Below are 27279 nucleotides of genomic sequence, written 5' to 3'. Positions count from 1 at the left end.
TTACAGCATGCCCTGCAATACTTCACATGAAGCTGAAGTTTCACAGGATTACAGACAGAAGCCATACAACAGTACTCAAAAATCAGGAGGTGACAGATGACCCAGGTGAGCATCCTCTTTCCCTTCCTCACTGGAAGCCAGCACTCAGGACTCTGGTGAGAAGAAAAAATTACATGTCTTGAGCCCAAATAAGAGTGAGCTTCAGCTCTAAAACACAGTCAACACAGCAGCCTCTCTATGTTCAAAGATACCATGCACTTGATACTACATTAGATTCCCTTACATGATATTAAATGGGGATTTTGTGATCCCTTATCTAATATAACAAAAGTTCCATTTAAGACCATCCCAGAACAAACTATGATTCCCCATTATATTTATCACCCTCCCCAACACAATTCAGCTCTCAGTTATTCTTCCTTTAGCTTCTAATCCCCTAACTAGAAAACTCCCAGAGGGAAACTTGCACAATGGATATGATAATTTTACAAAATTATTCACTTTTCATGTACTTTAATTAACAAACTTCTTAGTCAAGCAAACAATGTTACTAATTAGCACAGGTGTGCCTACATCACTAACTAAAAGCAGGAAAAATACAGTCCTTTGCGAGTTCATCACTTTAGATTACTTTTGTAGCATTTCATTATCTCCTGTATTTTGATTTGAGAACTCAGATCTTCCTTTTGTGACCAAAGCACATTCAACATAAGTCTTAACATTTGTTGTTTTTGCAAGTTACTGTATATATATATATATATATATATGTTCCAGGAAACCTGAAGTCATTAAACTGAAAAAAAAATATTATGTTATACAATTAAATAACAAATGCTGTCCCATGAGCCTACCCTTTTTGAGTGCAGTATTTGATCCACCATAAATACGCCATTTCCTACCTACTGATAGAGTCTGCAAAGTTGACATTCCTTTAGCAGTGTGTGTGTATCTGTTGGTTTATCATCTTCATGGTGTTTGTAGCATACCATTTATACTGCAATATTCAGTTGTTTCCTCTAGTTACAAATATTTTCTTAGAGAAGCAAGAAACTATGAGTTTTAAAGCAGAAAATCCCTCTGCTGCTCATCAAAGACAAGCTAGAAACAGCCATCTTTGAGACCTCTGAAATAAAAGACTGCATTTCTAGAAGAAAGCTCAAGCTGACCTACTTAAGAGGAAGACCATAAAGGTTCCCTCTAATTCATATGGGTAAAGCAGAGGCATTAACACACATGCACGAGGGAGTTCTGAAAATCATGCATAAATGTTACCCAGAATAGAAGTCCATATGTTTACAGCCATAGTCCCTCCTTTTCACCCTCTGCTACAGTAAACTACTGTGCATGCTAGCTGGTCAGATTCTGGGTGACAAAAATTAATAATCCCTGAAATAGTTTAAAGGAGTTAAACAATTGCTCATACGTCCAATCCAACACAATCCTATTGATTTCAAGAAGGATTCAGTCAAGTCACAAAAGTGCAAAACTTTTACAAATCCAGGCCCTGACATATTCTATAATTTTCTATAATGGAATCGTGACATTGTGTAAATCTGTGTTGAAAAGTGCTGGCAGCAAGACTTATTGAGGAATGTGAAATCTAGGACCCCAGTATCTGAAGGGAAATTAAAAGGTTTATTACTTATGGAAAGGACAGGTCAGGGATTCACAGAACAAGAACCGACAGACAATATCTTAACTTCAGCAGATCTTGACAAATCTACATGACTACTTTCATTCATTTACTTAAAATTTCCCCTAACACCTGTCCCAATCTCTAACCATCTTACACCAGGAAATTCACATTTTAAATCTTCAATAATTCAGCTGTTCAATTAGTCAGCCAATCAATTATTCAGCTATTGATCTGCCCTATAAGGAAATGAACCTTAATGGTGGACAGCTTACCTTTCACAAAGAAAAGGACCCAAGATGCTCACTGCAACTTTACATTTGGTCTCTATCCAAGTTTCTAGGAAAAAAAAAAAAAAAAAAGAAAAAAAAAAGTTTTTGTTGGGTTTTTTTCCATTTGACCTTCTTAAATTATCCTGTTACAGTTCCATAAAATGAGAAACATCTGAAAGTTTTGAGCTCTTTGCCACCAGGACCAACATTACAGGTGATGTTTATCTACCTCATTTGCTTCTTGCTTAGAAAATTATTAGGACTGAAATGATACATTGTGCTAGAGATAACTAAACACTCTCCTCTAAAAGCTATAATGGAATTTTTAAAACTCAGTCGTATTATTTTTTTCTTGCTCTTCCTGTGTTAGACGTAATTTCTTCATAAGGGACCCTTCAAAAAAGTTTCTATTTCCCATTAGGAGTTTCTTACTTATGACCTACATCTTTGGTTTTGAACTTGCTACCCACCAGTTCCTCCTCCTGCCTTTCTCAGCAACCATTAGGCTGAAAGACCATCTCTTTCATCCTCCTCTCTCAAGACCCTCCAGATTTCTACAAAGACTGAGTTTGCTTTGGAGTAGTTCCTACAGTTAGACATTGATGTACCAAAGAACTGAGCAGAACGAGATTCAAATGTGAACTTATGGTCAGACACACTATTGATTGTATTGCAGTAGCATGAAAAGATGACACGTGGAAAAAAGGAAGATGTGTTGCAGTTCTTTCCTCTGCCCCATTCGCTAAAGTAGATCTTTCTCAGACCTTTCATCAGCCTATGAAAAAAACATTGGAGCACTGAATTCAGCTCTGGAGGACCAAGGGTGTCATAATTGCCCTGCAAGGGATTTAAGCTGTTACTAATCAATAATTTGTAGCTTGTGATTTTAAACTGCAACAGTGCCAAGCCCTACCAAAAGAATCCAAACAATGGCACCTAAAACAGAAGAAAAAACCCACAACTTTTCTAATTTTCAGTTTAATGTGCACTGAGTTTATGTAAGCTTGTGTAGATGTCTTTTTTGTCAATCACAAGTATACAATTAATAAATAAACATCAAATTACTGGAAAATAGTCACTGAAGAGGGAAAAAATATCAGTAGCTTTATATTAATGTCGACAGAACTTGAATCACGAAACTGTCAAAGATAGCTTATTAGTTACTTTAAATAGGCATTCAATAATTAAAGTACTCTGAGGAATAATTACAGGCTATATTAACATGACAGGAGTTTAAATTTGTAAAGCTAAGAATACATGGCATAAAGTGCCAAAGACACATTGAATTAATCCCAATTTCTTTTGCATCTACTCCTACCCTTGCATTTCTCCTCCTTCTTATGTATGTACAAAGAAACCAAGCACTTTTAATCTAGATCAATATTTTTTTTTAGATCTTTGGAAAAAAATCTGACCTGAGAAAGAAGCATCAGTGAAATCAATAATAAACTGGGAAGTGCCTTCTTCAGAGTGAAACTGCACAGAAATGCAGCTGTGTGGCAAACAGAAATTAGATGAATAGAAGAAGATGCTCCTTACACAGTCTCTCCCTATATATCAGTAATATTATGCTACTCAAAGCGAATTTCTGGAATGCCAGTGTTTTCCACTGCTCATAAAATCTTGAGCACCATCTCTGAAAAATATGTATCCCACCAGGAGACCATCTCAGTTGAAGACAGACAGCTTTTCTCTCCTTTTCTTTCCACAAGCTCAGACAAGGCAAAGGCATCAAGAGACATCAAAGTCTCTGCAGAATAATGGAAAAGAACCAGACACAACACAGGATACTCCGCCTGATTTTGGATGTCTCTTCTCTCACAAGTCTGTGGTTTTCTTCTCCCAGATGCTCCTCTTTTTCCAGATTGTAAAGTCACCAGTTCCACCACCTTTGTATTTTTGTACTTCTCACCAACAGAAATGTCCATGAGGAATTTGCCTGGCTGTCCTCATGCTTCTTTTCAGCTATGTCTTTACAGAGAGGTGCAGGTCAACACTCTATCAGCTGAAAAATGAACAACCTCACATGAGATTTACTGTCATGAAAAATGCTTCTCAGGAATTTATCACAGTCAGAAACAGAAAAAGAAAGTACAATACATTACCACTGCAATTTAGTGTCAAATCACTAACTCCACAGTTCATTGCTGAGAGAGACCAAAGTGTTTTTTCTCCTTGCATTGAAACAGGCCAAATTTTAGAGCAGTCACCATAGAAATATATGACAGTAAATAGGAGAATGTAATGGGAAAAGCAGATGAAAACATGTAAATTATTTTAATTTACATAAAAACTAGCTACCATTTTACATGGCTAAATATTAGCACTAACATATATGAAATAAAATTATGTAAGCAGGGGTTGCTATGCCTCTATTTAGTGTTCTAAACAAGTAGCTTGAATTCCACAAGCAAGGAGTGTCTTCAAGTCCATGCTGACTTTATGATAATTTCAGATTACTCTGAATATCATGAATATCATACTCTGAATACTTGTTTCAGATCTCATATGCATATTTTTAGGCAGAAATGCAAGCCACTCAGACTGAATGTTTTGACCTATGGATGAATTTGATAGTAAAATGCAGCTACAAAAAGTGCATGTGATAGGCAACAACAGTATTTTCCAGATCAGTATGACTGTGGCTGCTTTGATTTATTTGGCTTGAAAAAAGGCAGTGCATCTTTTCAGAAGTGTGTATCTTTTTTCTCTGACATTCTCTATTTTATTCTCTCCAAGGATATGCCAGGTTATGTGGGAAGTTGTGTTCTCAGTCTAATAATTATCTGTATTAACCAGCTTAACAATTAGCTGCCACTGAAGTGAAACTTCTTATTTACATGCTATTTTCCCTTTGAGATAGAAAAGACAAAGCATTAAAATACAGCATTATCCAAGTAACTACTGGAAAAATATGTTTTATCTGATGTAAAATTTGATTTTTTTATTAGTTTTTTGCTTTTCTTAACTTTTCTTCTCTCCTTGTCCCTTTGAGGAAGATCATTTAAAATGAAACACTCCAAGCAAAATGTCATGATCTCCAAGTACTGAAGTTCACTCCTGTACTCAGAGTATGCTACACAGCTCAGCAACTACCTGAAATACTAGACATTTTCATCTCTATGATTTCTAAGTGGGACTGACACCTTTATTCAGCCTGATACTTTAGAGACATACTTAGCCTTGAAATACAATGATCTGCAGAGAAAGCAGGACTTTTTTTCAGAAGTTCAACTAACTTGACTACAGTGCAACTGTCCTTTAATTATACTGCTAATAATCATAATTTCTCATGCTAACAGATACAACTATATCTAGCAAGCACTGCTAGTAGTTTCAGGGTAGTAAATATTTCAATCAAAATCTGTATGATTGGATTATTTTTCCCCCCACTCAAGGAAAAAGAATCTTTGTGAAAAGATTTCTGTAAACAGAGTTCTCTATAAATGGTAATTTCTGCCTTTTCATATCACTGTTAAACAGCAGGATCCTTGACCTGATTTGGTTGATATATGTCAGAAAACAGGTTGTGTGGTGAGTGCTCTGGGTCAGAAAAGCTCTCATTAAGTGAAGTGTGCTTCTCAGAAATCTGAAACAAGACATTTATTTCCTCAAGACTCCAACTGAACCAGGCATCAGAGGCAGTATTCCCTCCTGGGAAGCTGCTACTAAACCGAGGCATTAAGAGTACATCTGTAAATACTGAATTCAAAAAGCAATGTTCCACACATTATCTTTGAAGTTTATACCAAGGCCCAATGGGTATAATCATAAGCAATCCCTTAAAATTCTTCCCTTAAAATTCTGCCATACCTACCCCAGGCAACCAACACTTGTATACACAGGAACTCCCAAGTATCTTATTCATGTCTGAGTATTCATGCAAACTGTAAGAAGTATGCACCAACAAGCAAAGAAACAGATTAACTCTGCAGACCTTGACAGGATTAAAAAAGGTTGCTTTCTTTGGATGGAGACTTTAACCACTGCTTCCTCAGTGAGTTTAATATTTTCCTCCCACAGTAGCTTTATTTTTTTATTTTCCTTCTTTCCTGTGGCTCAGTCTGAAGTGCCTTCTTCTGTGCACTTGGCACTGGCTCTTCCACTGTCCAGCTGCTTTCTCTTGCCATTGACACTGGGATGCCTTTTTGATCAATGGAAAAAATTTACAAGTACATTACAAGCAAAATTACAGGCAGTCTTCCTGCTTGTCAGGAAGATTTCCAGGGGCATATCTTCCACAAACAATATATGCAGTTTGTAATTTCCTCTTGGCAAAAACAGTATATCCAATCTCTGCTAATTGCTTCCTCTAGACACCCTTCTATATAACGATTTGCACACCCAAAGGAGAAAAAAAATTAAACAAAAATAAAAACAACCCATGAATATGCTGATCATTTTAGGCAAATCCCTCTCAGTTTAAACTACCCATGGGGAAACAACCTTGGACACAGCATAGCAGCAGAACCTTAATGGTATCCACGTCCATCGAATGCAGCAGAATTTCACAGATGTTTAATTCATTTCTACATGATGTGAAGCATAAGTGCTCAGAAACATTTCCTGTTAGGTCAACTTTGAAAATTACACCTGAGCTGTCTCTCAGAAACAATTCATTTCTTAACCTAGACGCAAGTAAGTTACATGTCCTGACATGTCCTTATTGCTGCCCAGTATCAGCAATACTCACACAAGACTTTTCTCAAATACACATTTTGGCAATATCCAACTTGTTATGAAGCTGCAAAATCCAGACTCAGGTAGACATGAGTAAAAGTGCCAGTCACGAGAGCTGACCAATCATTCCATATTTAATGTGTCAATATTACCTAAATAAGTGGCACCTAGTGGATTAGGCACCTGATAAAACTCAGGATATTTAAGATCTATTACTGGCTCTGGCTATAACCTGTTATATGACATCTGGTGAGTATAGTTTTCTCATGCTTCCTATTCCTCCACCTAAATCCCCCAGACATTCTAGAGTGCTTCCAGTGGGAGGTTCTGTTCAAAAATATCACATTTTAACATGCATATCCCACAAATTTCCTTGGAAAACTAAATACTTACCAGCACAGATTGTTAAGCATGCATAATTGATATAAAGGTTTCCCAAGAGACCACCCTTTCTATCACCTTCCCACTTCTAAAATCCCCATGGCCTTCTTTCTTTTCCCAATATATCTTTTGTCTCTGTCTCTCATTTTCTAAGGGATGCATTTCCAAGCACTACTTCTCTGTAAGGGTGGAAAACTAAACACATGGAAACACATGCAACTAACCAAATGCTTGAGTGCTGCAGCTGTATTTCTCTTTTTCATGAAAGCATTAAGAATGGAATATGTGGAGCCAACAGGGATCTCTGGATACATGGTCCAAGTGATTAAAGCTTCTCAAAACAGGGTGAAACTAAGAGGTTTTCCTAGTGGTACATTCCTGCACAGGGACTGTACACATTCCAGGGTTGCTCCAGCTTATAACAGCAGTGGCATCACAGTGGCCTCTGCTTGTTTTATAACTAAGATATATGCCTTCCCTACTTGCTACCTGATTTCTGTAACACAAAGTAAACCACAAGTAAATTCAGCCCAGCCTCTTCTTTTTTAATGATTGATCCGAATACAAAAGTCAAGATTCAGGCAATGTGTGAACTTGGGTAGTTTGGCCTATACAAATGTACACAGAGTATTAGGCCCAAGATTAATATTAAATTAAGATTATGTTGGTTGGATAACTAGAAGCTGATGGCATGAATCAGAAAAATTATTTTTTGATGGGAGGGGTTCTCTTACAAAAAAGATCACTGCATAAACCTATGTGGTGACAAGTGTCAGAAAACAAGATTGAAAAACTAGAAAAAGCAAAGACAAGAAGAAAGGACAGATACAAAAAGAGGGTTTTATTTAACACCTGAAAGGTACTCAAACTGAAATATTGTCAATTTATAAAAAATATCTTGAAGGTTAACTTCTTTAGTTCATTTCTTTTTTAGGATTATTGAACCACAGATAAATACATACCGGACTATGTTGACTGCATAGTGAATTTCACCTCCTGCTTGCTGAACATTTAGCTCTGGTTTTGACTCCTCAGGTTTCTGCATCTGTGGTGGCAATAATTTTTTAGTTGTTATTTGTTTGCTTTAATTCATTACTCCCCTATCACCTCACAACATCTATACATTGCATTTTCATCTGTGGGAAAAAACAGAGAAATTTAAGACCTCATTTTTGACAGGCATCCTTTTGAAAACTACTGTTCATGAGGAGGTAGTTTGTTACACATCAGTTCCTTACTTTTCTAAAAATAAAAGAGCAACTAACACATTTGGTACTTCCAGAAACAATGAAACATTTACTAATTTCTAGACTACTAATTTCTAACATATTTTATTAACATTTTCACCTCCAAACTCTTGCAGATGTTTGCTGCATGAGAACTTACACAATGCCATGGTTTAATGCTGGGCTGGCAAATAACCAAATGACAGATGCTCTCTATTAATCCACCTCCCTGATACAGAAAGGAGAAAGAATAAGGGAGAGAGACTTTCAGGTTGGAAACGATAAAACACAGCTGTAACGAAACAGTAATGATAAAAAAGGAAAAAAATATTAAATATATACAAATATACAGAAAAATGATGCCACGATCCTCCTCCTTTTCCCCCAGTAATGCTCACGTCACCACCAAGGCTGCAGGGCAGCCCTGGGAAATTCCAGGCTGGACTCCTGGAGTCAGCAGCAGTCAGGAGCTGGAGGCAGAAACACACAGATTCAGGCTGGCACAGATCAGGACCACAGGCAGATGAACACATGGAATCCTCCCAGGATGCTGAAGCAAACGAGGACAGGTGAAAAAGGGTAAAAGGAAGGGTGAAGGGTGAAGAAGAAGGGGCTTGACCGTCATGATCCCTCAAATTTATACCAAGTATGACACCTATGGGATGGAATACTCTGGTCAATTTGGTCACCTGTCTTGTCCATCCATCCCTAAAGGATGGTTGCAGTTGTGACCCCTTTACTCCCTTTCTCTTTCTGAAGCATCTGTTTCTCATAACTGAGCAGTAGCCTTGGTTCTGCACACCAGTCTCTAGCTGTAACTATAAACATAGAGTGTTATCAGCCCTAGGAGCAGACACTGACTGAGAAACTTGCTGTTAATTTCAGCAAGTGCAGATACCTATGAGAGACTTAGCTGACAGCAAAATTGCAGGACAGAAAATTAGCTTTTTCCTGGAAATAACCAGGACACATAGCAACATGCATCAAGACTGAGGATAATAAAGGTCTGAACTCTTTCCCATCAGTCACTACAGGAAATAGTGGCACTTATTTTAGTGAAATTACAAGGAAGCTTTTAATTCTTTCTATATTTAGATTCGCATTGTACACCAGTGAATATAATGAAATGCCATGTCCAGTGACTTCACTTCGTTTGACATCCATATACTCGAAAAGCATCTGCATCTTTTTTTCCTTTGGCCTCATTCAAATGCAGCAATCACTAAGAATCCGAAGGGACAGACAACACACTACACATTAATCAAGGAGCTATACACAGAAACAACCCCTATTCTAAAAAATACGTTTAATACCATCGAAAGCACTCGAAAAACACAGCTTGTATGAGTTCATTTAACAGAAGTTTCACAATAATACACAGAGTGGGCTACCTCTGATTCTTTCCAACCACATGAAAGTCACGCACTTTGCTCTCACATATGGTTAGCAGCCCACGGTAATTGTTCCAGCCCTCGGTGATTGGTTTATTTTATACTTTATTTTGCATACAAATACATTAATCCACTAGACCAATTCCAGACCACCAACTTCAGAATCTTACACAGCTGATGACCTGAGGAAGGATGTGATCAAGCCAATGCAGCAAAATTCAAAAACTAACAATAGGGAAACAGTCACCTGAAAGGGTAATATTATTTTTTCTTGCCTGTTTCTATTTCACATTCCCAGTTTTTTCAGTGTTTCAATTATCTTCAAACAACAACATAAAAACATGAACTCCTTTCCAGCACAGTCTTTCAGTTTTGGTACATACCAACAATTGTTGCAGGTATCATAATATGTTACAGAGATTTCTACCTCATTTTTTGGGAAAGGCAGACCTAGATGATTATCTGCATAAGTCTCAGCTAACTGTCCCATATTAAAAATTTAAAAAAAGAAGCAAAAAAAAAAAAAGAACACACCGTAGCATTATTTAATTTAAAAAGAAGTGGGGCCTGGGGGGAGCAGCAGGGTGATGTTTTCTAGTTTTACATTCCTGCAAGCATCTCCTGACTGTCCCAAGTTTCTGAAGACACCAGACAGCAACTAAAATAATTAACATTTTTAAGGTCAGTGAGATTAGATACATTACAGTTAAAAATTTCAAGGGAAATTTCAAGGGAAAACAGCTGGAGCACTATCTCAACAGAAGATTCTCCAGCCAGTAGTGATCACATCTTTGGATTCCAGAGTTCACTGAATCATAGAAGGGCTGAGGCTGGAGGCTACCTCTTTACCTCTTAGAGACTGTCCAGTCCCACCCTCTGCCCAAAGCAGGATCAGCAACAGCAGATTGTTCAGGGCCGTGTCCAGTTAGATTTTCAGTACACAGAAGAATACACTCTGTCTGGACAACCTGTGTCAACGTTTGAACACCCTCACAGTAAAAGACTTTTCCAATGTTTACGTACAATTGTCTGTATTTCAATTTGTGCCTACTGCTTCTCTCTCTGCTCGGGAAGAATCTGGGTCCACCTTCTTTTATTCACATCCATCAGGTATTTAGAGACAATGACAATGTTTGCCCTGAGCTTCCTCTTCCCAGGCTGCACAGTCTCAATTCTCTCAGCCTTTCCTCATGACAGATGCTCCAGTTCCTTACTCATCTTTGTGGCCTTGTGTTGGACTCACTCTGACACGTGCATGCCTGTCTTGTACTGTGGAACTAATACAGCTCAGGACTGATACAGACAGCCCTGTACCAATGCAGCCCTGCCTGCTATTGCCCTTCTTTGCTGCAAGAGCACACAGTTGTCCTCAGTATGCCTTCACCGCCATATGGGGTTACACCTTCCAAGATATAAGACTCTTGCATTTCTTTTTCTTGACCTTCATGAAGATCCTATCAGTCAATTTCTCTGGCCTGACCTGATCCCTCTGTGTAGCAGTCCTGCCTCCACTGTACTTGTGACTCCCCCAAAATTGTTCTGACTCACATAATGCTGAGAGTGCTTCTGTTGTGTCATCCAAGTAGTCAGTGTAGCCATTCAGTAAGATAGGTCCCATTAAAATATCCTTGAGTTAGTGCCCAGTTAGTGCCCACCTGCTAGATTTTGCATTACTAAGCAGCACTCTGAGCCCAGCTGTCCCTTCAGTTTATACCTTTGCATTTATTCAACCCATACCTCACTAATCTGGTGATAAAGAAACTGTGTCAAAGGTCTTGTTAAAGTCAAAGTATACAAAACCTCCATCCCCTACACACTAGAGAGAGTCACTTAATCACAGAAAGCAACCAAGTTGGTCAGACATGACATGCTCTTTTTAAGTCCATAATGGCTGCTACCAATCACATTCCTGTCCTTGCTCCATAACCTTCCCAAGGACTAAGGTAAGGCTGACCTAGATCTTCTTCCTGAACCTTTTTGTAAGATAAGTGTGATGTTTGCTTTTCCAGTCATATGGATTCTTCTCCAACTGCAGTGACCTCTCCAAGAACAGGAGCCTTTCCTGCAGTGTCTCAAACAACCATTAGAATACACTAATACACTTTTTTTTTACTTTTTTTTTTGTTGTTGGCAAAGGGCCTTTGAGGGCATTAGCAAAAATGTTTCCACACTTTAAATAGTGAAGCCAGTGCTAGATACTGTTCTCCTTGGAAGTGGGTCTTGCTGTCCTCAGATTGAAGCCAACTTCCTCCTTGCACCTGTGTACACCTCACTTTTCAACAGAAACCAAATCCTTAATCACCTTTTTCTCCCTTCCCATCCCTATTCTGTCTTTTCCAGTTATCAAGTACCAGTTGTCTTATGTCTGTTTACAGATATACATTCATTAAATGCAAATCATTTTCTCTGAATTTCTCCTTCATTTTTAAGCTTGTTTTTGTTTCAGAGCTGGAAAAAACAGATTTTCCACACATGGGAGTTGATCTGGTAAATTATAATGTCTTTACCTTGCCTAATGGAAATAACATGGTAATTACCACTCCATTGTTCACTCTGTACACTACCCTTTTCTTCCACTTAGAAGGTAAACCACATAGGGCAAGGAGCCTGTGTGATGTCATGATTCTTCTCTGTCTGGCACAACTGCTATCTTTAATTGTTCTTTATGTATAACAATAAAAATGAGTTTTAATAGTAATAAATCACTGTTTTATGGAGAATAGGTCTTTAATTTTGATGGGACTGTGTATTTGGTTAATTTGTGTTTCACTTAACTGTAAGTATATTAATAAAACTTCTTAGAAACATTGTGATAGTGTGTCCCATGATAAAGCAATAATAGCACTATGCATAACTATACTAAGCAGAGGGAAGATTGATTGACGGGCAAGTCTCAACAAGAACTATATATATAGTGCTGTGAGATTCTTTTTTCCTGTGGCAGGGATTACTTCTGAACTGACCATAAGTCCTCATGCAATATGAATAATGCAGAATTTATTAATGAATAGTGCAGAATCCACTTAATAGGGGATAGTGTGTTTCACTTGATCATTCAAAAAGAAATCAAGACAGCATTGTCTGTCTTCATGTAGCAGTGTATTTCCAGACAGTTAAGATCCTAATACATGCTAAGTTCTGTACCAAAGGAGGACAAATCCTTGTTTCTGATACAAATGTAAGAAACTTTGAGTAGTTTGGGAACAAGGTAATTCCAGGCACAAGAATTAAATGGTTCCTAAACTGTCTGAATCTGAGTAGTTCCAGGCAAAATAACTTGAGAGCAGTGTCATGAATATGTCATCTTATGTTAAGTTTCTGTGTACTGCAAAAGTAAAAATAATCATTCCAGATTTACTTCTCACACCAAACCTATTTTAGGCAGCTCTGTGTCAGCTACCACCAAAATGCCTTCCCATGAGTCCAGTTTCAATACAACCAGGGCAAACTTTGAGCAATCAGAATTGCTTCCTTAGCAGAAATTTTATATATGAATAGCATGAGTAAGTGTAAACCTCTATCGAAATGCATTCCCATCACCCACAGTTATGTCCTTGAGTCAGAGAACTGCAAGTACAGTACATTCTGCTGTTTCTTTTGCTGCATCCATGCTGTTGATTCTCCTACCAGAAAAGTTTTCAAGAGCACCAAGCTGTTGTTATGACTCATAGTAAACACCGACGCAAAGCAAGCAGCCCAACGTTCTTCTTCCCTCATTTCACTCACATACATTCAGTTAGAAGAGAGAAAAAGAAAAAAAAAAAAAAAAAAAAAAAACAGAGAAATGAGAAAGTAACAAGGATTCAGTTCTTATCAGCTTGTAAGTCCATGGTAAGAAAAGAGAGGGCTGGAGAGGACTAGACAAGAGACGAACAAAAATACCATAGCAATTGAACACATGGTGAGGAGGTGGAGTGGGATAACACTACAGAAAGGAATGCTTATGACTCTCGCATCATCGCCCCCAAAATAATCAGCCAAGAGAGATAATTATCAGGTTTACTTTAAGTATATATACATGTATATGTAGAAAGCAACAGAATGAAAGGAGCTGATCGAACCTCCACCTCAAATGAGAGGTGGATTTAAGCTATTACTTAGTAGCCAAACATAAGTTCTAGGTGAAATCAAACTATAAACTTTAATTGCAAGATTTCCAACAGCAGTATCTGTCTTAACATGAATTAAGTGAGTTATATAACACAGTGGCAAGATCAAAGCCCACAGCTCTAAAACCAGTTATAAAAATCCTCAAATAGCACTTCTCAATGTAAAGGTTTAAGAAGTTCAACAAAACCCAAGCTTCACCCAAATTATGATCTAAGAAGTAGTGACTAAGAAGGGAGGTCAAGGAATCAGGGCTCTCCACAGAGCCAATCCACACATGCTACTGCATCTACTCCTTCACGGGTCTTCAACCATATGGGTGAAAGAATCTGTGGCAATAGCAAATGCTCATCAAGTTTGATGGTCAGGCTACCTTTTTTCTGAATCCTTATTTAGGAAGGTAATTTGAGATTCTTGCTTGAACTTTGAGCCATTTTATGAAATTAAACACTTTTCATTTTCAATATGAAAACAAGTGAAAAATAACATGCAAAATAATTAAATAGGCTTGCTACACATAAAACCAAATCCATTTGTTTTCTGATTTATTATCATTAGATATTCCGAAAAAAGACAGAGACGTAGCTAAAATGTAGGCTGGCAATGTGCTCTGTAAACAAAACCAAAAAATACAAATTCCCTCAAAAGGTTTATCTGTTTCAGAGTGATCATTGCTAATCTTAAATCAAACAATAGGAAGATACAGCTACCCAAATATTGTATTTTGTTGTATGTGAAACAATTTGTAAACCATTATTCTATTGTTCAGTTAAAGAACAACAGTCAGGTAACACTAAAGTATTCATCATCAGGAGAATTCATCATTCATCATCATCACCTTAAGTAAATTCAACTAAGCAAATTTTAGAATCAAAGTTCCCTTAAGAAATGTGAAAATAAATTTGGGTCACTTTTGTTTTTTGAATTAAATACAGAAGCCCATGTAACAGTCTGATTCTATAATAAATTTTCATTTGGGCATTTTTTAAAAATTTACTGTTATTCAAATTAAAACTTGCTCTCATATCTCCAAGTTTACATAGTGATTCACTCCATGAGTGGGCCACCACCATTTACAAAGCCAACAAGATACTCAATTGCACATTAGTTCCAAGATGACTTTTAGACAGGCCAACCATATCTTTTCTATAAGGAATGGGAAAATAATAGTGCTACAAAAATGCTGAGGTGCACAATAAATAGTTCACCTCCAAGTCCAGTCAGGCAATTACTGACTGCTTGTAAATTTCCATTTGGGTTTTCCATTGCTCAAATTCAACCTCAATATTCCCTTTCCAGAAGAGAAATTTTAATCTGGGAGAATTCAGAAACCATATCTGGCAATGCAAATTATTCATCCAACAGACAAGGTACAAGATTGAATTCCCTGCCCCAGAAATGCATGTGAAAATTTGCGTGTTCAAAATATCAAGATTAAAGAATTAATTATATTTGTGTTTACAAGTACATACTAGAAATTCATACCTTTTCTGTATATAATTATATAATTTTGTTTTTATCATTTTCTTCTCTGGAAAAAGGTATTGTAAAAAGCCCTTTTGCAAATGTTCCCATCAGCAGTAAGTTCCTTCTCAGTATAGTTGCAATCAATATAAAGTCTTTTCTGCACACTCAGCAACAGATTTAGGGACTCAAACCAGTGGTAGGTGGGCCACATGCAACTACTAAAAAAGTCACTCTGACAGTTCATGTTTGAGAGCAAGTACTGAACTATGCAGCAGGAATAACTATAACCACAGAGGATAATGGAAAAATGATTGAAAACTTCCTCTAGCTTAAGGAAAGCACCAAGAGAAGTTTCAAATGGAGCGGAAATGAGAATTGAAGAATCATAAAAACAACTCATAAAATAGTCCTACTCAGAAAGACTAAGGTTAAAAAAAGTCTTGCCATGGGGCCTAGGGGGACCCACCTACCACAGATTTTGGGATCATGGCTTGGAAGAACGCTGAGTTTCTATGTAGAATGAAGATTTAATGAGCTATCACCAGTCAAGAATTACCTCATTTCTTTTCAGAGTGGGCGATCTTGTAAAATTTAGACAATTTTGATTGAGGATTAATGTGTCTTTATGTATCTCCACTTATTATTTTGTCTGTGCTACTACTTTTTCACCAAACTGCAAGAAAGTTCCAGAGTCTACAAAGTGTTACGAGAAGGGGCTCAACAAAGAAATTAACGCCTAAAGCTCTCTCCTGTTGGGAGAAGTATGGAGCTGACACTCTAGCCTCTCACGTAACAGAAATTTTCCATGGATTGAAAAGGACTTTGTAGAATTTGCTGCAAGCCAGGAAACTAGTGAGTTGTCTGAAACCAGAAAGAAACAAGAATCCAACTGCAATGACACAGTGGCTAAAGGAAATTTATTTATGAAACTTTATTCCACCTCTAGTCACCTTCAGCTGTCATTATATAAGGAAAAACATACTCTTTAAATTTATATTCTCATAAAAGCTTAGTTCTTTTCCATTTAAAATCTTGTGGTCTTCCTTTAAGAGTTCACTGTAGGGAAAAAGTTTTGAGCAAGTCCACCTCAAAGTTCTGGAGAACTGGTCAGCTTCTCCTGTTATATCAGACATGGCATTACCAAAAGACTAGGAAAATTTCAGTTCCTTTCCTAGCACTGGCTGTTGTGTATTACCTGCTCCACCAGCCATTTAGATCAGGATGGAGTTTACTTAAACACCTGTCAGGGAATGCAAGTGAAAATAGGCACTATGTAGGATTTCTATTGGGCAAAATGTCCTAGGTGGATATTCTTTCCTGTCAATTTCTGTCATTTTCACAGTCAGCAACACTGTTAGTAGCTGTAGCAGCATTTTCTGGAATTAAGTATATTGGATAAAAGCAGACAGCAAGAGGAAAAGTTTATAATCTTACAGTGGTTAACCTGATTTAATAGATTGCCTTACCAGGCTAAGAAAGAGATCTGGCATTTGGCCTGTGCTGCAGAGACTGCAGTGGCATGCATCAAAATATGTGTCCCTGGCATCTAGGTTTTTCTCCCTTCTGCTCTTCATTCTGCAGTTAAATTTATAATAGACTATGATCCCTCTTTCTCATCTTATATACAAGCACAAGGGAGAGATGGGGTCTACTGCACAGTTCAATGAGGGGCTATTGCTTTGAAAGTGTAGGAGAGCAGGCTTTTTGAAAATACATGGCTGTTGGCCAAAGGTTAATATCTATTTGCAGCTGCTGTCATTACAAGCCAGTAGTATTTCAGAGAAGAAAACATAAATAAACATATCTCAATACTCTTTTTTAACAATAAATTAGGACCCAAGGAAAAGAAGAAAAAAAAAAAAAAAAAAAAAAAAAAGAAAAAGAAAACTTATGCCAACTATGAAAATTAACTCCTGTAATATAGAACCAAACAGGCTGGTGGTCTCTCATGACCCTCAGTTTTTCTCAGTGACTCCTGAGAGTAGTTTAGTCTTTCAGCAGCTTTTGATACACACACGTATTAGCTGCTTACCTAAAAGAAGGCACAGAAGGATGTTATATTCTAATTGCTGACTCCTCAGGAGCCTGTCATTTGCTCTTCACACAGGAAACAGTTTGGCAAAGCACTCCATGCAATCAAGTCCCACATACTTGTCTCTACTCAGTGTCCCAAATGGGCAGGCTTAGCATCAGGTCTGGCTGGCTTCTGGCAGTGCCTACACAAAGCAGCACATAAAGGCTATTAAAAGACACATGTATTATTCAGTGGGACACTTCCCAAAGTTCACCCACTAAATTGAGAAAAAGAAGTGCAGAAAATGCTCAGGTCAGGCTTATGGGTATTCATATACAGAGAGAACCAAGCACTGTAGGTCATCATTTAAATAAACTTGTACTTAAAGTGAGAAAGGGACAGTGTAATATACCACACATTTCAGTTACTTCTGTAATCTGGTGGCCCACTTAAAAAGGTTCCTATGAAGTATCTTGCTCTTACACTCTTATTTTTTTCCTCTCAAATACTTTTTTCCACTCTTTTTCACTGAGCCATGGAGTCATAAACACCATTAAGAGAAACAGAACAAGTTCAAGCAAATCAGCCAGCTGGGATCTGATGGGAAGCTAAAGGCTCTGGATATCAATTTTCAGAAAAAGACCCTGTACATATCAGCTGGGGGCATTCAGTATCCTCTTATAGTGCAGTACATAACCATGCCATGAGAAAAGAAACACTCTTCTCTGTCCATAGGGTTCCACCATAAAGTATTCCAAGGGGGCCCTCTGAGCTGGCTCTGACCACACTGCAGTGTAGTACTGAGTAGAGCTGAGCATCTTTGCACAGACTGTCCTCTATGCTGGCAGCTCTGCAGGCCAAAACACAGAGTTAAGTGACATACTGCAAGGAACATCCAGATGCACTCTTGTCCTCAGCTTCAGTTTTAGTATTTCATCTTGCTGTGGGTTTGAGCTGTTTCACAAGTTTTGAAGATCATTCACAAGTTAGATGTTTGGAACTGCTACCCCACAGGGCCCAGTGAGAGAACTGGAAAGTAAAAGGGCACGGAAATTAGCCAGTCCTGTGCCTGAAGCAGGAATCACAAACCTCATCTTGGCACTCTGCCTCGCTCAGAGAATAATTAACCCATACTGCTTTCCAAGAAAATCGGTGCTTGTACACAGTTAGTTCCAAAAATTTGTTGCATATGTAGCATGTATTTTTAAAACTACAAAATATATGCAAAGTGATTCGCTTCATCTTTTTCACTAAAAGCCAGACTACTCAAAAATGCATTTGGTTAAAGGTGGTTTGCAAGATGGTTTTCAAAGCATAGGTCTGTGCAGTTCCCCATAGTCCTTGGATCCACCCCTTCTTCGCTCTCAATCTGTTGAATTCATCATCAGCATAAATATGGTTCTCAATCTATACATTTTCTTCATCTTTTTACTTTCATTGACACTGCTGTGTTGGCTATAAGCCATCTAACATAATCTTTCTGTACCCAGAACAAAACTGGTGAACTTGTTTCATTATCGTATTCCCTGAAGCAGTTACTTTGCTTCTGGTCTTCTACACAGATATATTAACCTTATGTTATGAAACACACCTGATGGACAGTGCTGGAAAAACCACATCCTTGTTTTCAACAATACATACCTTAGGTTATCACCTCTCTTCTTCCCTGCATCAGGAAACATTAGTACATTTCTTAGGAAAAGTTTAAGGGGCATAAAATGTGGAATTTCCCTGTATTCTATAAGCAGACAAGTAAATTGGATTACAAAATGGTTTCCAAAATAAAAATATTTCATACCAGTGGGATGGAGAAGCCTACTGTAAGTATGTCAAAGGCCTAGGTTTCTTCAGACTTGTAAACTCAGCAACTCTAATTCCACAACATTTTAGGCAGACACCTAATTCAAGTTGAATGTTGGTTTTTTCCCATATTAAAGGTGTAAGTTTCAAGATGAAACTGTGAAAGCCTCTTGCTAATTTTCTCTGGATTTTAAGGATATTTAAGGATATCTCTGGAAATTAAGGATAATAATAGGGACTCTGGATTTTACAATTAAGGATAATAATAGGGACTGAAGCAAGAGATTAGTAACATTCACAAATACAGTGAGATAGCTACCTCCATATTCGTGGAGAAAATTCCACTCCAGTAGTTTGTCCACTATGCCTTTAAGCACCACTGTCTTTTTTTCAGGCTGATGTGCGATGGTTTAAATGCATGAAACAGTGAAATAGGTTTGATATTTAGCTGCCATTATTCCAGTGGGCTTTCCCAGTAGAGAAGAGTAAGTGACAGTACAGGTTAAAGAAAAAGAAAAAAAAATCAGTTGCTGAAAGCTGGGTTTCTCTCAGGATTTCCTGCAGCTAAGAGTGGATGTCTCTTCTCTCACCTTCGAGCTAAAATGCAGTATTTTCTGTTTAATAGTGCCCTCTAGCGAAAGAAAAATAACTTTCAAACAGAAGAGGTGACTTTCAGCAGGTTAAAAATGAGGTGGAAGAATATCGTTAAACTATTTGAGTCGATTATGTTAATTATCTTATTGCCACCAGGGGACCTTGGTGTTAATGTATGCCTCTGCTATGCTGCATGTAAAAAACAGCCTTCTTGTGGCAGCTGCTCCTGAAAACCTAGCTGAAAAACTGTACTTTGAGTCTAGGGCATAGCATTGTAAGGAAGGTTAACCTGGGTGGGATGAGAGGCACATCCTGCAACTGCATATGCTTGTTGAAAGCTAAGACTACTATCTCGACCGTGGCAGAAGAGAGAACTCCCATTTCTCCCTCTCTCAACTAACCCAACTACCCGACTTCAGGTCTGCTTAAAAACTATGTGTAACCAGTGTTAACATTACTAATGCTGTTACAAAAACTCAGTGTTCTTTGACACAAAGAACTTGACCATACCTCACCAGTCAGAAAACAGAGGGACAGAAGACAGACATCAGCAGGGTGCCTGCTGCAAAGCATCAAAGTGGTAACAAAAATCCTTGCCAGTTTCTCCAGCCAGGGGACACCTGCATCCCAACTGCAGGACCATCACTGGCAGAACTCGCCTCCCTTTGACCAGCTTCTACCTGAGGTCTGAAAATGACAGTGCAAACGCATGCTGAGTCCCACCTGGCTTACAGCTAGGGCCAGCTGGGAAAACCTACATCAGGCGTTGGGAAAAAAAATCTACGTCAGACACTTGCAAGCCCAGTTGCAGCAAAACATTAAAAATCTCCAGCCGTATCAAATCCCTATTGAGGCAGACAGCTCTGTCACGAATTTCCCCACAGGCTCGCCCCCACACTCAATCCACTACATTTTTATACACGTACCCAGGCTAATGTGCAAGTTTCTGCTTCTTTGGCATTACTAGTGTGTACCCCCAAATGAAATCAGTGTTGACAAAAAAATACCCCCAAATTACACATCGGCTGGCGGGAGAAAGGGATTTCCTTAATGCTGTCACCATTTTCTCAAGCTTGCACAGAAGCTTGTTGCTTTCCCCACCTGTTGACTCACCTTTGCCTGTTGTAAGGAAATAAAAGGGGTGTTTCACGTTTGGTTTGTAGAAAAGAAGTCCGTGCTTTATGAAAAAAAAACAAAAAAAAAAAACAAAAAACCACCAGACTTATAACTCGGCACTGATCATCGCCCCGCTAAATCGAGAGCAGCCCGAATGGGGGGTTATTTCAAAGCCTCCTGCTCCGAAGGCACAAGAGGAATGTAACCGGTTTAGTGTCATTTGATACCAGCAGATTCTCCGGTCCAACCAAAACACCGCCCCGCTCACACTTCGCGCCGGGACCCGGTCCCGACCCCCAGCAAATGGCGGCCCGGCCCGCGGCCGTTAACCCGGCCGCCATCAGGGCAACGGCGGCGCGAGCCGCAGCACTGCCACCTTCCGGTGGCCACCGGTACCGCCGCTCAACCGGGGCTGGGCTGGCCCGTGGAGCGGCGGGGCCGGACGGGGGGAGACCCGCGGTCTGGGCAGCTCGGGGGGTGGCGAGGGTGCCCGCGGCAGACCCGCGCTTCTTTGTGAGGGTGATTCCCCCGCGGGTGGCACAGGGAAGCGCCCAGTCGGGGAGATCTGCGGTGGGATCATTGCTACGCAGGGCGGCCCCGGCGGAGGGCCCGCGGGTTGGGAACGGCGGCGGCAGCCGGCGCCCAAGGCTGCGGTGGGGGTGACCGAGCGAGAGCGCTGTGCTGCAGGGTGAGGTTCATCTGCTGATCCGCTTCGGCCGAAACAAGGCGAGGCAGATGCGTGTGTGCTGAAGCCGAACCCCCGTCACCGCTGGCGGCTCTGCCACCTCCTTGAGCGCCCGGCACGCCGCCAGAGGACTCGCGTAGGCCTAGGGCGGGCCCGTACCCCATGTCCTCCGCCATGCGGAGAGCTCCGGGGCCGCGGCCGGGGCTTCGCAGCCGCCGCTTCTCCAGCACCGGCAGGCGAGAGGACCTGCAGGTCCTCCAGCACCTCAGCCGGAGGCTGCCCTTATCTCCAGATCCAGCTTCTGACTTTTGTTGCTGTCCTGCACCTTTTTCCCTACTCTATTTTTTTGTTTGTTTGTTTTTTTCCCCTCCCCTATCGGTGGTCAGAACGTGCAGGATGATGCTGAGCAGGCAGTGGTGTGGAGAGTGATGGGGGTAAAAGTGAGCAGCTGTGGGGACAGCTGGGTTGGGGAGGACACAAAAGACCATGTGTGCAAGGGGCGTGTGACATCAGGAGGCAGAGATTGTCAGCTCCACGGAGAAGATTTTCTGGGGAGACTCGGAGGAGAAAACGCTGCTGTCCAAACTTTCATGAGCCTCAGTCTGAAACCCTTCTAAACCTCCATGCTCCACCTTTACCATCCTAACCCCCAAATGCTGTTCTAGAATCTCCTCCTCCTAGAAAAAGTTCCACCACAACACTGAGATGAACTCCTTGATTCATTCCCCCACAGTTCCCCCATACACTTTACATCAGACCTCAGCCTACCCAGGGCAGCTTTTCACTCCTTGACTGATTTCTTCACGGAGAGCATTGCACAAAGGCTAGGAACACAGTCTTGGCAAAGTATTTTCTAAATCAAAGAAACTTTAATTTTCCCAGTGCTGAATTTAAAGAGTCACAGCTTAACAGTTCTGAGACAGGAGCTCATGGGCCTTTTGGCCTGGTCTATCAATTTCTGTAAGTTAAAATTATGGTGTCTGCCTCTTATTTCATATGTATCAACTTGCATGTCTACAGATGGCTACCTCTGCACAAAGCAGTTAACTTCATAAAACTCAGCCTTTGATTCCATTTTGCTATGAGCTCATCATACCTGAAGTGGTCTGGTCTCCTAAGTCTCTGTGCCTTCATCACTTCAACATGTTCCCAAGTAATACAATGTCTAATATTAAACTGGCCCTGCCAAGGTCATGCTGGGGTTTTGGTTTTTTTCCAGAAACCCTATTTGCAGCAACAGACAGGAGGCAATGAAAGAATAGGTAAAAAGACTATGAAACTGAATTTATAAAAGAAAGTTAACTTCACCGTTTGGTACTGGCGTACTATGTGTTATGAATGGATTCACTGGATTCCCAAGCAGTTCATTGAGTCAGAATGTGAGGGACTGGAAGGGAGGGACATCACCTAGTCCAACATCCCTGCCAAAGCAGGGTTACTTAGGTCAGGCCACAGGGGAACATATCCAGGCCGGTTTTGAAAGTCTCCAGAGAAGGAGACTACACAACCACTCTAGGCAACCTGGTCCAGTGCTCTGTCACCTCACGGTAGCTTCTCCTTATGTTGAGGTGAAACATCCTATGTTCTAGCTTAAACCCATTTTTCCTTGTTCTATTACTGGGCACCACTGAAAAGATATTGGCCCCTTCCTCTTGACACCCACCCCTCATATTTATAGATATTCTTAAGATCCCCTCTTAGCCCTCTCAAAGCTAAACTGTCCCAGTTGTGTCAGTCTCTTGTTCATAGGAGAGATGCTCAAGTCCCTTAATTATCCCTGTAGCCCTCATTTGGACTCTTTCCAGCAGATCCCTGTCTTGAACTGGAAAGCCTCAAACTGGATGCAGTATTCCAGGTGTGGCGTCACCAGGGCAGAGTAGAGGGGAGGAGAACCTCACTAGATCTTTGATACTTATGTGTATCATAGTGCCTGTTTATCTCACATTCTTTCTTGCCACATGCATTTCATACAGCCAGGCTGAATTTTACCATAACTCATCCAACTTCTATTTATACTATAGCCTCCCATGCAGATGAGGCTCATTTGAATAACAGAATAGATAAAGTCAGAGGATCTGGAAAAAGTCAAATAGAAGTCCCCTTCCTCTCCAAGAAGGGAACCCAGCAATTGCCACACACAGTAGATGTTAACAGTGTTATATCTCACTGCTCTTCCAGGCAGACATCTGCCCAGCAGCGTGCACAGAAGCCTTCCCCTATTCCACCCGCCTGTGTTCACTGAATGCAGATGAGCACTAAATATTCATTCTTGCTTGGTTTTTATTTTGCATCAATAACACTGACTACATACAGTGTAAAGATGAGATTCTCAGCATCTAGGATTTGCTGTTATTTCCATTTGAAATGTAGTTACACAATGAAGCAAGTATTCAATATTAATCTGCTTGAAACACTAGAGAAGTTAAGTGACAAGAAGCTGGGAACAATGATTTAGAAATGATGGATCAATTATGCATCTCAGAGAAAAACAGAGACTGAAACTGCAAGTGAAATGCTTTTAATTCATCCTATTTTGAACCAAAATTTGGATAACATTAGCTTACTGGTGAGCAGGCAGACTCATCTGCAAATAGTGCTGTCTGTTGAGCAACCCAAAGGCAGCTAACAAAGGAGATGAGTTCAGACTCACTGTGAGGCAGAGACTTTGAGACAGTTGCAGGAGGGAGACAGGAAAGGAAGAACACTCTCCCTGGGAGGTTTTCCACATAGATTTGGCCAAATAAGCAAGTCGAAAGGCTCCCATGCAGCAGGTGTTAGCTGAGACTGTTTCTGTTTGTACAGGAAAGACGCCAACATAACCACCAGAGACCATGAATCATAATGATGAACAACTATGTTAGATTAGATCCCTGCACACACTTGAGAGGTCTAAGGTGAGTTCATAGGGTGTTTTCTTGGTTAGCTCAGCCTTCGAGAATAAGCATGAATCAGCACTGATGTTTTCAGCTTTTCCCAGGCTTCCCCCAAGACCAGACTCATAGCCCACACATGCATGTGAGTGCTGGCCACCTGTGTAGCCTGCCCACACTTTGCTAGGACAGTGTGTTCACTTTCCTGGAGGGAGCAATGCACCCAAGCACTGATGGGATTGTACCACCTCCCACCCCATGGCTTACCACCACCACAAGATGTGAGTAGAGACTGCTGCAGGTTTTTAAATATTTTCTAAAATGTTCTTTGTACACAAGAAAAATATATTACCGATTTGTTTTCTTTATAGTTAAAATTATTGACAGCAAGCATTAAAAACTCCTGGGGGCTGATCAATCTTTTTCTGCCTGTCTCATTTTAACCACAGTCCATATGTCTGGCTGGGGGGAAAACTGCTCACTGGGGAAAATGAGGTTGAATTTTTTATTTCCACAGCAGAGATTTTTCTTTAGTTATCAGGCACTAAAGCCTTTTTTAAAAAAAATTTTCATTAACATAATTTCTTATACATTTATGTGGCCATAAGAGACACACTTTATTCATGTATTATTTTAGGATATGGCCATTGAGCCTGTGGGGTAGAGCATCCGAGAGCACCAAGCACCAATTTCTTACAACAATTAAGGTAGCAAAGAGATGGTCCAGGGAGTTTCTCTGGCAAGGCAGAAATATATGAAGCTCCAACGGTGCTCCTGTCTTTGAAGGCTCATGGTATCCTCCTCTGGGCTGCATAAGTAGGAGAGTTGCCAGCAGGTCAAGGGAGGTGATATATGTCCTCAGCACTGGTGAGGCCACATCTGGAGTGTTGTGCCCAAGTCTGGACTTAAATATTCTGGAAAAAATCCAGCAAACCACCACAATATGATAAGAGGCTAGAATCCTTTTCTGTGAGAAGGCTGAGAGAGCTGTGGCTGCTCATCCAGAAGAGAAGGCTCAGGGGAATCCCATCAACCTATATAAATACCTTACAGGAGGGTGCACAGAGGATGGAGCCAGGCTCTTTCCACTGGTGCCCAGTAAGAGGACAGAGGTAATGGGCACAACCTGAAACACAGGAGGTTCCCTCTGAACATCAGGAAACACTTTTTCACTGTGAGTGAGCCCTGGCACAGGTTTCACAGGAAGTTTGTTGGGAATCTTCCTTCTTGGAGATACTCAAAAGGTTGGACCAGACAGCCTCCCGAGGTGCCTTCCAACATCAACCAGTCTGTGATTCTGTGAAGGACTGACTTATCTGTACCTAAAGAGTGAATCCAGTGGCATATTTCTCTATTGCCTTTATAATTGGAATAAATTACTGAAAGCAGTACCAAAAGCATGCACACAAACAGAAAAACCACAACAAACCACAAGAGCCACCAAATTTCAGCATTGCAACATTGGACATCTGCACTTTCTGCTGTAAGTCACTAACCTAAGATATTCTAAATTTTGCATATTTTGTCCCATTTACAAACAGGCCAAACACCTTCTCCACAGGAAAAGTTTACCCATCTAAATGTTAGAAATTTTTTCCCCTTATTCCATTAGCCAGGAGGAGCTGCAATGTTTGAACACACCAAATTACAGTGCCACAGAGTGTGGAGAAGTAGTACCACAGTGGTTTGATTTAAGGAGCTGCCTACAAATGGGAACATAGCAATAAGTAGCTGAGGTATCTCTGATACATCTGTTACCTAGACACAGCAGCAAATATAGATGTTCCTTGTTTCACAGATGGAGAAACTGAAGCACAGAAAAAAACAGTAGTGTTGTGTGATCATTGAGTCAGGGTAAAGAAAACGGAAGGAAGGATATCAGGAAAATATATGGCTGAAAAGAGTGAGAGAACAAAGAGCTATGAAGAGTTTGGCTGACAGGCTCAGAGCAATCCTAATGTGTATTTACCCATTGAAATGCACATAAATGGCACACTTAGAACTGAAAAGTTTGGTACCCACATTTTTAACTGACCAGTGGTTCTGTTTCCCTTGAGTTACTCCTAATACTCTGGGTGTAGATAATAAAAAGAAGAAAAAATAGCTCCAAAACACACAGAATACAAGTATCTTGATATAACAGCATCTACAAAAAGAGCTGTGCATGGTTCTCATCTAAGTTCACTTGACAGTGGTCCTGATCTTGTCTCAGTCTTTTCTGCTCCTTCCTACTTAAGGTAACTTATTGTAACTGTACTCAGATTTTAAGCCTTGGAGTTCTACATGTGCTCGAGCAGTAACATGGATCTAATACCTTTGTTTGTATCATTCTTGCTGCACATCTGATAATGTGCATAATCAATATCAGAACAGAATGATCATGTGTAGGTACTGGTGCCAGTATCTAGCCATGGTTTTAAACAGAATGAGATGAGCTATAGAAAGTCATGGTGACATATACCATATTCAACATGAAACAAATCAACAACATGAACCAGGAGGCCAAGATCAGGGTGGAAACCTGACTGATACCTCTCAGAATCTTTTTTGAAGTCAGAAAGCTATAGGACTTAGGACACAGGAACACAGGAATATAATGAAAATATTTTTGCACATGTATGACATTGTTTTGAAGCTAACAAAGAGGTGGTCAGGAAACAGATACAATCAGGAAAGCTGCATGAAAAATAGTGTTCCTGTGGAAAATTTCTAGTTTGTTTTTTTTTTTTAATTTCCCTTGCTGAATCACAGTATTCAAAATCTCAAAAGTATTTACAAATGAAGATGTATATGGTACATTCAAAGTATATATTTTGTATATACAAGTATATACCAAAAAAACATGAGTAGACAGAGATCACACTATCTTTTCTGGTTCAATAATTTTGAATGTTGTGCTTTTATAAGTGGCTTAATTTTTAAGGGAAAAATTAATTGGCAAAAATGAACTGGATTTGTTTATTTTCAGAATGCTAAAGCAAAATCTCAAAATTCACATTTAAAAATGAGACTAAGTCTTTCCCATAAACAGGCTTCTGAAAAA

At 39.8% G+C, this 27279-nt stretch overlaps 2 long non-coding RNA genes across 4 annotated transcripts in view; one reads left to right on the top strand and one right to left on the bottom strand.

Annotated features, from left to right (window-relative positions):
* Window positions 1-3326: 3326 nt before the first annotated feature.
* On the bottom strand, window positions 3327-21018 carry LOC139798666 (uncharacterized). The gene is made up of 3 exons (XR_011726899.1): window positions 20679-21018; window positions 7929-8011; window positions 3327-3910 (listed from the first exon to the last, which is right to left on the bottom strand). It is a non-coding gene; the product is annotated as an uncharacterized lncRNA (long non-coding RNA).
* A 57-nt stretch (window positions 21019-21075) lies between these two features.
* LOC139798655 (uncharacterized) overlaps window positions 21076-27279 on the top strand; it is a 35045-nt gene continuing 28841 nt past the window's right edge. For 2 of the 3 annotated variants that reach the window (XR_011726891.1, XR_011726896.1), the window contains exons 1-2: window positions 21076-21369; window positions 22387-22519. This is a non-coding gene — a long non-coding RNA (uncharacterized lncRNA). Of the gene's footprint in view, window positions 21370-22386; window positions 22520-24168; window positions 24261-27279 lie in introns of all 3 variants that reach the window. The other variant, XR_011726893.1, reaches the window with a different exon arrangement.

The sequence above is a fragment of the Heliangelus exortis genome, chromosome 1 (genome assembly GCF_036169615.1).
Source record: "Heliangelus exortis chromosome 1, bHelExo1.hap1, whole genome shotgun sequence".
Classification (NCBI taxonomy): Eukaryota; Metazoa; Chordata; class Aves; order Apodiformes; family Trochilidae; genus Heliangelus; species Heliangelus exortis.
The sequence above is the reverse complement of the archived record's forward strand: the minus strand, read 5'-3'. Positions and strand labels throughout refer to the sequence as shown.